Source organism: Zonotrichia leucophrys, chromosome Z (genome assembly GCF_028769735.1).
Source record: "Zonotrichia leucophrys gambelii isolate GWCS_2022_RI chromosome Z, RI_Zleu_2.0, whole genome shotgun sequence".
Taxonomy (NCBI): domain Eukaryota; kingdom Metazoa; phylum Chordata; class Aves; order Passeriformes; family Passerellidae; genus Zonotrichia; species Zonotrichia leucophrys.
The window spans coordinates 31,350,595-31,363,631 of NC_088200.1; the positions used below are offsets into that span (position 1 = coordinate 31,350,595).

Consider the following 13,037-nt stretch of genomic DNA (forward strand, 5'->3'; position numbering starts at 1 on the left):
ATACAATTTGAAAGTTTTTCAGGATGGCACAAGAGAGGAAAGATAGAAAGTAACCACAAGCATTGCTTTCCTAGATATCAAGTGCTGTAACAAACTACTAACTAGTAGATACACAAGTGTGTGGGAGGTTAAAGACAACCTGATTTAAAATACAGCGGTAAATCTAATTTATTCCTCTGAGAGGTAATTCACTGAGTGTATGAGTGAACATATTAACACGTCTGTCTTAGCATTCCAAACCTTACTACAGGTGTCTTGGAGGCTTTCCTAAAGCAAACTGGCGACACGCATGGCCTAAATGGATCTGCATTGTGATTCATGGCATTTGGATTAGAAGCCTGTGTTCTCATTCTGGAAAGGCTTTTCAAGTCTAGACTTAAAGAAGTCAGTTTTGATCTGCTCTGGTCAATATGGCTACATTCTGAATTATGTGGCAGAAAGCATAAAAACATTTAATAATAAACAAGCAAACGTTTACAGATGATGTCCTGTGAGACATTATGTAAGTAATGTAAAGAAGAGAGCAAATATTGTAATGCTCTTAATGTAATTTTAAGGTCCAAAATCAAGCTAAATGAAATCAAATCCAAGTAAGTGTAATATGCTTCATTTAGAAAAGAAGTCTCAAATGCAAAACTTAACTTTTGCACTCTTAGAGGTCAAAAATGATCATGATTGAATCAGATACCAACTGGTGGGATAAGATTGGATATAACCTGTATAGCAAAAATTATGTTCATTCTAGCTGAAGCACTAGGCTGATAAACTGCTTATTACCTATACTTCTATGACCAGAATCCCTAATATCATAGCATGCAAAGCTCTGTTGGAGTATAGAAATAACTGTAAGTTTAACCACCATTTTTATGATGCCTTGTCTTGTTTTTGCCAAAAATAGCAGTTTTTGCCAAGCAAGGCACATGCCTAGCTGGACATACATGGAACAAAATTGTATCCCAGGATACTGAAACCTGGAGGGTCTCATGCTTCATTGCTTATGTGGGTTGAGTTGGTAGGTGGTGGGAGAGGCAGACATGTGTTCTCCATCTGTTACCTGTAGCAGTCTTGCCACATGCTGTCAATAAACAAAAAAGTTTTTTTAAATTTTTGTAGCGGCTCCTCTTGTTTCATCAGTCTTCTTTAACATCATTTTCTTGACAGCACCTGTCTGAAGGTAGAGGAGGTAGAATCTATCTTTTTGCAGGATCAAATAATAAATACTTTTGGATTAATTGAATATGATTTACCTCTATTTAATCAGAATCCTAGATGTCACTTCCAAAAAGCAGCCTTACCACTGCCTGACCTGCTGTATTTGCAGTCTGAGGCTGACTGTATTGTTTCAGTTCTGGACTGCTCTGACACCTCTTAAGAGAATCAAAATATGTTGATCTTGTACCATGGTTTCACTTGCAAATACTCTTCAGTCACACCAGGCGGGCAGTAGGCAAAGGGTAGAACTTAACTTGATTCTTCCATCTCCCTGATTCTAAACTGTCTCTTTCTTCTCCCCACTGATAGGATATCTTGGTTCCTTCCACTGGTGCATAGCAAGTTACCTCCAAGACACTGTTAGTTGTGTGAATTGCTCCAGATTAACTCCTACCTGATGTGAAGGCTACAAGCTTCTGCAGTGTTTTTGCTAGGATCTTACTTTACTTGAGTTTCCCTCTTTTCACATAAAACATTACTTTTTCCATTTGAAACTTGCATCTCAAGAAAAAAAAATGAATGTACAAAAAGGTCAAGTAGATTTTAAGGGAGACCAGAGTTACCATAGCAGACTGCAGAGGGAAAATCAGGGTAGCCCCAGCAACACATGATCTGTTCTAGTAGAAGAGGTAACTCAGACACTGAGTTTAAAAGAGTCATGCTATCATGGTGTTACAAAGAAACTTTGGCTTGTTATCTTCTAGAGTGTCAGAGAACCAAAATATTGATGGAAGATGTGAGACACAGCCTCTGCATATTTAACGTTTTTATTACTGTTCAGAGTAATCTGGAGGCATATATATATATATATATATACATATACATATATAATGTCTTTCAAAAAAAAACTTTTAGCTGTACTCTCATGTATGTCACTGGTAGGTAGCCATTTGTTGTCGTTAGGGAGAATTTTAGGGCGTACAAAGTAAGTAAATATAGACTCTGCTTAATAAAGGCTCTCTTGCTTGCCTTGGTATTCTGTCTGCCAACTGCTATAGGCATATGGCCACTTTGTCAGTTCCACCTTGGCATAGACTTTTAAGCATACTTAAATGACTTCAGCTTTGCTCCTTCACTGGGTCATTTGAACCTTTCATTAGAATTTAAGTGATGCTTCCTGCCTGGCATTGGGTGTTGGCAAGGGTATTGGAAGGACACACTGAGCTTTGATCATAGTTGCTGTTCAAGTTTGTGGTAAATTGCTGATTTCAGTAGAAGTAATTTTGGGTTTGAATGAAGGTGCTGATTTAAAAACAACAACAGTGAAACCCTGCACACCTAAAATAAAAATGAAAAAAAACTCCTAAAAATCCCTGAAACATCCATTCAAGACCCCCAGATGAGGTACTTTAGGTCCAACTATGAATCTGGCAATTTTTTAGTATAAAATCCTAATTTCTTGAGCAAAAGCATCATGTTAATAAAAAAAGGTCTAGATCTGCCCACATAACTAGGCAGTTGTTTTTTAAAACCTCTAGATAGGGAGTAAAATATAATAATTGCTTAGCAGATTTTCCTGTTCTACATCAAGGAATGGGATAATGCTACTTACGGAATGTCAGAGGTATCCTATTGGAAAGGTTACAGGTCAGAGCTCTAAGGCTTGCTCAGATACTTCTCAAGCTAGGAGAATTTGGATGCAATTTCAGTGATGCACTGGTGATTACTTCCAACTCGCCACAGTAATACATGAATTCCACTTTGCAGAGTTTAAAGCAGAATTTGAATTCTTCACATTGCTGTTTAAATGGTATCCCAGTATATACAAAAAACATGCTGTTTTTTAGGTGTTTGACTCATGGTGACCACGGTCGAAGAGTTTAGGATGTCATAATGATTAATTATCTGAAGCCCCTTGGTTTGCCTTTTAATTAAATTGCACTGGTAAAATGGAGTATGGAAATGGAAATGCAAAGTAAATGCCTGGTGATGCCTGTTGAGCTGAGATCTCTGATTTGAAGGAAAGCTTTCTTTGTAATCTAGAGAGAAACAAAATGGACTCAGTAATCTTAGTAGATGGGCAAGTAATTAATACTTATCCATGAAAAACAAAATAAAAGTTGCTTGTTCTCATCAAAAATAAAAAGATTTCCCTAAAAAAGGGGGGAAATTGACTTTGTACTCCAGCACAGGGATCATGATGGCTGTGAGGCTCTGTTTTGGAATTAAGTGAGGCTCTGTTTTGGAATTAAGTGTTGAGCACTGCCAGTGCTGGGAAGAGACTGTTTTGTCGGCGCATGGGATCTGCAAGTTAATTGGTGTTTTCTGCAGGCTTCTGGCTGTGAAATGAAATTGGAAGCCCTTTAGCCACATGGATATTACAAGACCTGAATACAAAAGTCACATGTCACCATCAGGGCCCACTGTGAAACAATAGTGTTCCCACTTGAGCGCTATGCCATTACAGATCATTTAAATATGGGGATTGCATTTAAACTAAAAGCCCCATTTGCCTCTTACTGCAATTTAGCAGTCCTCTTAGCAAAAGCTAAGTGACAAATTAAATGAAAAAAGTGTCTACATTTTTAAAGCTGTAATGCAAAACAACTTTTTATTGCTTCTCATGTGCCATGAATGAATCATTGTACTTGTCAACCCTAAACCAGGCCATAATTAGACCAGCTACTGTTATCAGAGTAGGGCTGCTCTTGTGACAGCTTAATAAAGCTGCAACTCTTAAATTAAATCCCAGATGCTTAATCTGATGAAAGCAGTCAAGTAGAAGAATCTAAGACAAGTATCTACTGCTTGATGGATTGATGGAGCCCAACACCTTGTCAACGTGTAGATTATAGGATCAGGTTTTTTCCTGTGAGCTACCATTTTCAGTATCTTTATATCCTATTGCTTATCTTCAAGGTGAAGCAACTTTACATAATTTGCATGGATTTGTTCCAAAACAAGCCTTTCTACTAGATTTCCTCCATTTTGATATTTAAGAACTCCTAAAGGGGGAGGAGAGTTGGGGTTTTTTAGAATCAAGGATTAGTTTCTTGTGAAGTAGGAATATGATGGCATTGTCATGGGGGAGAAGTGTCCAAAGAGGTCCTTGGCAAGGCAGGGCAGTGAATAGAGTTGGTGAATGTGTTGTGGTTTTGCTTCATGCTGTTCCACATCTCTCTTGGTCATCTTATTTTATGATGTTGATGAGAACTTAAATGGTACTCTCTGTGTTCAGCTGGGTACCTTCCACATTTATTGTGTAATCTCTGTATCTCAGCCACCTACTGGAATCTAAAGTGTTTAAGTGCAGGAACCTGTTGTGGTACTGAAATGAGCCTCATTCATATGATAAAGCTCTTCCCAGTGGCATTCTTGCAGTCCTTTCTGTTGTATACTGAATGTATACTAGCATATTAAATGGACCATTTCTACAAAGGAGTATGGTGGATAACATGGCTTTGCTGCAGTAGTTCTTAGTAGGTTTTCACTAGTACTTTGCTCTGTTGTGTACCACTTTTTAATGTTGGGTCAGGTTGATAGTCTGTTTTGATTTCACACTTGTTGGTATTTTGACCATTTTCTCGATTAGAATTATATAGTTTTGTGTTAAAAGTTAAACTAAAGTACCATTTACAAAGTCATGTGATACAGAGAAATAGTACAATGTATTTCCTGATGGATTATGCCTAGATCTTTATTATAATGCTTTGCTCCTCATCTAAAGCTTAATTCTAAATGTTGAGGCTAGCAAAGGAATCATTGTAGACTAATTAAGAGAGATTTAATAACCATTTTGCCATAAGCAAACTAATGATCAAGTGTTAAATAATGTTGGTTTGTTATTTTTTTTTTAAACATGGAAACCACTCTGAATTTTTTCCTGCTGAAAATTTATAGTCATCTCTAGAAAACAGCGTTAGATTCTTTTAACCTTAACTGAATGAAGCTATTTTCTATCCATATTTCTGTCTCAGGCATTCCTTCCCTTTGCAGTTAGAGACAAACTTGTATGAATGGGACATGCCAGCTGTTCTGAACAGATTATCTGTGCTTAGTGCTTAAATGGAGGGGGGAAAAGGGCAAAAGCAGCTATGGTTGTTGCCAGTATGCCTCTAGAGGAATTCCTTCCTGGTGCTAGACTTAATGATTACTCAGGGCTGGCATGAAAAAGAATGGATAAAGTTAAGCATTCCTTATAGTTTTGATGCTCTAGTACCATTTTTCTGGACCTGCATACTTCTTGCAGTCTCTCTTTTTTGGGTCAGCCATTAGTAGAGATAATTACTTTCCCCCGTATTTTATGTTTTTTATAAAACAGTACAGCAAGACTGAGTTTGAAATTCAACTGCCAAGTTTATATGCTTATTGTCTTAATATTGTTGAATACACCCACTTATAATTACATCATGTATTGCCTTAAAGCTAAAGAAAGTATCCATGCCCTGCTCTTGTAAAAATAAAGTTAACTTCTGATTTCTAGGTATAGATTAGTCAGTTGTACATAGGGCATTTGTGGCCTTGAAATGAAAGCTGTAGGAAGTCCTGTTTTTGACGGGAGGTTGGATGCACCATTTCCCTTGGTCTTTCATTGTGGGCCTTTTCTAGGTAGAGTGGTATCTTACACATATTTGTGTCTTAAACTGTATCATATCCAGTAGGCTGCCTTTGCTTAAGTAATAGTTACATTAATACTGTTTAGTCTCAGCTGTCTTATGAAACACATCTACCCTCAGGTTATGCACTTAAGGTGACACCTGCTTTTTCACGGAACAAGCTGTTGATTTATATCAATGTCTTTGAATGATTTCTGTTGTTGGAGGTGCTAAATTAACAGTAGGTCAGAATTAGCATCACAAGGCAGTTTTGCTGTTCTAAGACCTGAGTTATGGATGATGACTTAAATTGCTGTCATGGCCCTACAGTGTCTTGGTTGATGCTGTCACCTTCATTTCCTCAGTGAATGAAGCCAGGCTGCTGTTCTGCAAAGATGGATTTCGTCCACCTTCTCTGGGGATCATTTCCTTCTTCCTCCATTACTGACATTGCCATTATAGTATTTGAAATGAGGGTGTATGTGAGGCCAGAGTATGACAGTAAAAATGGGGTTTTTTAGGTAATTTCACAGAGTATTCTGTGAGTTGGAAGGGACCCAGAAGGATCATTGAATCCAGCTCATAAGTGAATGGCCCATATGGGGATCAAACCCACAATCTTATGTTATTAGAACCATGCTCTAACCAGCTGAGCTAATCCTGTGGCATTTATCAGATTTCAGAAATAATGGTCACAGTAATTACCTTTAGTGTGTAAGCATAGCTTGAGGGGTTTGTTTTTAATGCCGTACAGAAAGTTGCATTTCTGTTCTGTTTAGTTGGTTGGAAAGTACTTCAGGTTTTTTTGTAAGTACCCACATTAAAGCAGTTGTTTTTTTTTAAATTCCTGTGATCTTGAACTGATTTACTTGAAAATGTCCTAAAAAATGATGTGTATTGAAGCTGGTACACAATTCATTGCAGCCCTAACTGTGGAATCATGTCTGCAAAGATTAAGGACAGAGTTTTGCTCTAAGCCAAGCTGATAGTGTTATTTTCCCCTAGTGTTATTTTTCATACTTCAGTAACATTGGCCTACCATTCAATTTTCCAATGTCACTTCTAGTAAATACTAGACCTAGAGAGAAGTGATAGATTCATGGGGAGAAATTACTGAGTTTTCACTGACTTCTGAGCTTTACATCTGGTTCAGCCATGTAGCCTTGTGCTATTTTCCAATCTTTTGTCTTTTTCCAGTATTCCATGAATACTGGAAAAAAAAATTGGAAGTGAGAGGTGCAAGAATATCAACCCACTTGGGTGTGTCAAGTCAAGACGAAAGAAATCCTTTATAACTATCTGTTATATAGACAAAAAATTTTGTAGGGAAGACAGTTCTTCAAAACCCACAAAACATAGCTGAAAATTACAATCGGAGCTGGAGAAATTTAACTAAAAACTAAAAATAACCTTAGAATTTTGCATTGTGGTGTAGTCAGTAAGCTGTCCAGCCAGGTGCCTGCTAGATTCTTGTATTAGAAGTTGTAATTGAAGTCTGCTGTTTTTTTAAAAACTCAGCAGTCATGTTTGGACCGGAAGGTAAAAGTGACTTGTGAAACAAAAGTGTAGGAAGGAGTTCAAACTAGACAATCAGAATGTATTCCTTTGGTCAGTTACAGTGCATTATTTATGTTCTGTGAGAACAGTTGTGGCAATTGTAATTCCCAGTATGACTGGGAGTGTTTGCACTTGCTCCGTGTTTTTGGTAGTTTGTTTGTTTGTTTGTTTGTTTGTTGTGATTTTTTGTAAAGGAGATGTATTTTTGTGTCTCTGCTTTATTAATAGCTTGTTTTGTGGGACAAACATCTCCTGTTCTGCCTCTTCTTTAAAAATTAACTGTGAGAGGAATTCATTCATCTCAAGGATAAATTAATATGGAAGTAGCTTAATGCATTTATAGTTACAGTCACATCAACTTTCTGAAAATTCTTGAAATCTCTGAAGATAGACTGTTCCTACTGAGAGTATATTGCTAGATAAAGTAATTGATAAAATATCTGATACATATTTTGGTCAGGAGCATACTTTGTGTTTGCCTCCTAGCTGTAAATATTGGCAGCTAGTTAAAATTGTGAAGAGTTATATTAAGATAAAGGACCATTTTTGTACTATATATGTTAGTATTAACCATGCTTTTGCCTTCACTTGATTGATTGTAAACAAATAATTAGATAGTTTTCTAAATATGAGGAAAGTTAATCAGTAAGGTTCATTTGCAGGTTCTTTATGCTTTTCTTCAGCTTTGTAGACTAATAGCCCCTGTCTTGCTACAGTGGTTAGGTTATAGAGCACTATAGATGCAACAGGGGTATCTAATGAACATGTGACTGATCCTTAATATTCTCTTGGGGAGATCATAGTCCATTGACACACTGTAAACTGCACCTTTCAAGCAAATTCCTGTTCTTTGAAAACCTTTGGAACCCTTTGGTCAAATGGCAGAGTGTCTGCAAAGATGCAGGAATTTTTAAAACATTCATGAAAGGTCATAACCCAGAACAACAGGCTCATGCAAAATGTCTGAAGCATGTGGTTAATTCCTTATTCCGTTGTGTTAAAAGTTGAAAACACAGAAAGAGAAAGCAGAAGTTTGTAGTTACTTGAAACAGAAATCAGATTACGTGGTTGCTGATAGCTTAGAATAGGATCTCAAGATGTAAATACCTGTTTCAGCCAAATGCACATGTGTCTTTAACCCTTATAGCAGCAGCGGGCAGCAAGAAAGAGAAGCTTAAGGAATGAGGTATTTTATTTTGTCTCTGTTTTACACTTCCCCTCTCTGAAATGCATGCTTGGAGGTTAGCCTGCAGAAGGGCGGTGATTCCCTCATGCCATCAGCTGCAGGTAATCTATGGTGTTAATCAGGCAGCTAGTGTGAAATGCAAGGGGAGTGATTATGCTATCACACACAATACAGTCAGCATGAAGCACTTGTCACAACCAATACATCAAAGTTTAATTCACTAATAGAATGAATTAGTGCAAAATGAAGCAGCACTGTTCTCCAAAAAACACCACACCAAACAAAACCTTTTTCTCTGAAGGCTAAATATTGAAACCAGAATGCACTAAGGCGTGTTTGTGAATAAAATTGCAACTTGGGTGCAACTGAGTGCTGAGAGTAGTTTTCCTTGGTGTTCTGATTGAAGAGGGAATAGTCCTGAAGCACTTTGCCTGTCTTTGCCATTCTGTAAAGGCAACTGTTTAATTGGAGCAGTCTCCAGTGGGACTTGTGATTATGCTTTGTTCTGGTGGAGATCTCTCCGTCCCTGGAGAAGGGCAATGGCTTTGCCTGTTATTCTGAAGGCACTTGTCCTTGTCATTCAGAAGCAATAAACACCACACAGTACCTTCTTTGAGGTTTCCAAGTGGCTGTCCCAGTGAAAGTGGGTATGTGTTTAAAATACAGATGGAAACCACTTTAAAGTCCTTTGCTGACACTTATACTTCAAAGCATTCATAGGTTCTGTCTGCTAGTATTGTTTTTCTTCTGGCACTTTCAATGCTGGGAGATTATGCTTTTGTAATAGAATTGATTAGTCTCAAGTGGGGCACAGTGGCAAGTGTGCAGCAGGTGTTGAAGCTGTCTTGTCTCTTGGGCAGAGGGAATGATCTTGATTACCTGGCTACATTTTCTTTGAAATGGTCAAATACTACTCCTGTAGCTTCTTTTTTAAGATGAAGTTGTGCATTAATGGAAAGAGCAAAGAAATGTTACAGCACCTGTTTCTTGAATATTTTAATTTTGGAAATGCACTGTATACTTGATCTGAAGTATATAAAATGTATAATTCCAAAGCAAAGGCCAAGTCCTAGCAATTGATTACACAGGTGTTGTGAATGAGGAAATGCTGACCCAAGCTCAGCTGTACAGCAATCCTGACAAAGGTAGCATGATGTTTTTTGGAAAAGCAGAATGTAATCAAACAGATGAACAGAATAGTGTGCTGGGTCCTCAGTATAGCTTCATGGATACGTGTGTACACAGGATGTGTATCCTGTGTAGTTATCCTACTGTTCTATACTACATCTACTTTTACAGTGACTTAAAGCTCTTAGCATTTTTTCAATTTGCGTATTTAAATCCTGATCAATGTAAATGCATGCTGACCCCTAAATTCAAAGATATGGATGTCTCCAGAGAAACATAAAAGTACTGATATTCCCTTGTATGTGCAAGGAAGGCCTGCATGTAAATTTTTCCTTTTTTTTTTTTTTTGGTCGTGTGATGAACACTAAAAATGAATGATAATTATGCATTTTCAAAAGGAGGTCTGTCTGAACCAAAGGTCTGTTTTGGCAAAGCTGCCTTTTTTCAGAGATTAGTGTTGAATCAAAATAGGCAATTCCTCACTGCAATGTGACAGCTCTAATACCCTTTCTCTTGTGAAATAAGCATCAAATTGCAGTTGCAACATGGCATATTTTCCAAATATTTTCTGGGGAAAACTTCTTGTATATTGAATTGTGTTTGTTTTGGCATAGTGCTGCGGAGAGTTTTGTACTGAAAAGACATAGGATAGAGTCCAGGAATTTAAACAAGAACTTCAATTGTGTTCTAGTAGTGTGAAGTTTGGGGTGGGGGGAAGATGTGTCAGCATTCTGAGAACCAGTAAGGAAAAAAATCTGGGGAAAAGGAGATAGGAATGAGAGAGAGCTATGTTAGAGAGAGAGGCAGTCTGTAAACACAAATATTTTCTCTGGGGCTTTGGTGTCTCTTTTTTAAAAGTGTTATTATTTAATGAGACTTTTGTTCATATTGTAGTTTGCATTGGTGACATCATTAAATGTAATCAAACATGTAAACTTAAGAATGTATTTTGGAATGCATTCCAATTTCTTTGGAGCATGAACTGTTGCCAACAGCAGGTTTTAGGCTGAAGTCACTAGAAATTGATTTCGATACCTTTCTTGCAGATTATGAGTACCTGGCCTTCATTTTATCCATTGCCCGTTTCTGTACTAAAGGGCGAACAATATCAGCAGTTTCCACAAATGGGAACCATCAGGCAGAAATAGAAACTCTCTTGTTTGAGACTAGGGTACACCTTCAGGTTGGTGTTGACATTTCACGGCTAGTTCGAGGGGGCTTCCACTGAGCAGCATCAGAGTCAAATAAGAATATCCTCCTCCAGGCTCCTGCCACTTGACTGACATATGATAAAGTCTGGGCACAAGTGAACATTTTCCTCAGATTCTTCAGTGTGGGGAGCAGGGCGGGAATCAGTGAATTGAAAAAGCCAGAATGGAGCACCTGTCAGGGGAGGGGGAAGGTGTTTAGGGAGCAGAAGTAGGAAGAGATATGAATAGAGGTAAATGCATACACGTGGGGCAGGCATGGAGAGAGGAGAGAAGGAAAAAAAAAATACACCAAAACAAACCTCACTAAAACCCAAACTAACCAAAAAGACCTAGAAATCCAAATAGATTGAAGAGTCTGGAGTCAGTGGCATTGTGCATCCTTCTTGCAGGTGGTACACTTTGTAGTGCTACAGAAGCTCTTCCTATTCCCTTTTTTTCTTGTGAGTTTTGTCTCATCGTCCTCTTCCTGCAGGGAATCAACAGCCATCTAAGCTGTTTGAGATCTCACATGTTGCATGCAGCTTTCTCTGAAGCTATAGGGAACAGGGTGCAGTTGTGGGTTCTGTTGAAATTTTAAGTGGGTCGTGAGGAGTTTATTGGTAGTACACTCGTTCTTTACATGAAAATTGCTTGAGCTTCAGAGACGATGACTACTAACAAGCCTAACTGGATTTGTAGTTGACATAGTTTCCCACATGAAACTACGATATTTTAAAAGCATGTTAATACCTTGAGTTATCTTGCCCTCTCCTTACAGATGTACCACATGTGTTGTGCAGCTTCCTTAGGAGGCTGGTCAGTTGTCTTGCCTATAGGGGTGTTCCTCAGATGTAGAGAAAAAAAAGGTCACTTATTCTGTAGGGGTATGATGCAGTACAGTAGTGTGTGTTCTGCCTTGATGGATGATTGAAATACTTACTGAGTGGATTTAAGATATTCCACATTGCTTTTGCTTCAGTCTGACTACACTGGGATTGTGGTTACAAAGTATTACATTGGTGGGTTTTTGGGGGTTTTGGATTCTTTGTTGTTTTTTGTTTTGGTTTGGTTTTTTGTTTTGGTTTTTGTTTGGTTGTTCTTTGGGGGTTTTTTTGTTTTATTTAATTTTATTTTATTTGGGGGTTTTTTTTGGGGGGTTGTGTTGACTTGTTTTGTTTTGTTTTTTGTTGTTTTTTGTTTTTTTTTTGTTAGATGCTGAGGTACAGTGTTATGCCTTCAAGGGATACTTGATTTTGAAAATAAATAAGCAAGCCCACAACTGTTCTCTCCAAGGCTTTCTGTTGTGCTGCATCTTGTGTTTTGTTTTACAGATAGCAAGAAATGCATACATTTTGTCTTGGGCAGTACTGAATCATTGATGCTTAATAATAAGAACCAGTTGTAATTTGACTCCTTTTGGAGAGTGAAGTGTGCTGGCAAGTGTGTTTAAAGAAAATAATATGTTAAAATAAAAAAGTAAGTTTTTAAAAGTGGTATTGGCCTTATTCACACCCATGGCAAGTTTCAGGCACTTCCTGAACCCAGAACACTTGCTGTACTCTAATCCACTGTGCTGTAATAAACTGCAGTAGTTTAGTATCTCTCTGGTGTTTTGAATAGTAACATATTGTATTTCGTTTTTGTTTTCTTTTTTTTTTTTATATTGCTTCCCCTAATATCTTAGTGTCGAATTGCAGGAGACTTAACCTTAAGAATCATGCTTTGTTTCCATTGATTTCTGTGCTGGGGCCTACCTGAGTTACTTTAAGAATGAATGTGATGCAGTGCCCTGTGCCCTGGGTATTGATTTTGCATTTTTAGTTAGCAAAAGGATCCCAGAATGGGGGATATTTATTATCCTAGAAGGACCAGCTTCATTTTTATTCTTTGGCTTTTTTTCCAGCCTATCATGAACATTGTATAGTCTAAGCATTTTCTTGTGATCTCTTTTAGTGTATAAGGCACGTCCTTAGTGAGCAGGTGAAGTCTTGCTAAACAGTACTTTCAGATGTCTTCATGGTTCTGTCAAAGTTCAAGCTGGTGAAGGGACAGCTGATTTAGAGAAAAACCTTTCCATTTGAAAGGTTTGCTTCTAGACATCCAGATGCATTTATGCCTGCTGTGCTAGATACAGTCTCAGGGAGCAGTTTATGAAATGGTGGTATGTGATATGTCAGCACAGATTAGCCTTCCCTTAGAACTCCCTAAACAGAAAATGTAAAACAAATT

The 13,037-nt window shown here is 37.8% G+C and overlaps 1 protein-coding gene across 2 annotated transcripts in view; it reads left to right on the forward strand.

The window, feature by feature from the left end:
- ZSWIM6 (zinc finger SWIM-type containing 6) overlaps positions 1-13,037 on the forward strand; it is a 110,493-nt gene that overhangs the window by 73,761 nt on the left and 23,695 nt on the right. The gene's annotated exons all lie outside the window — the stretch shown is intronic.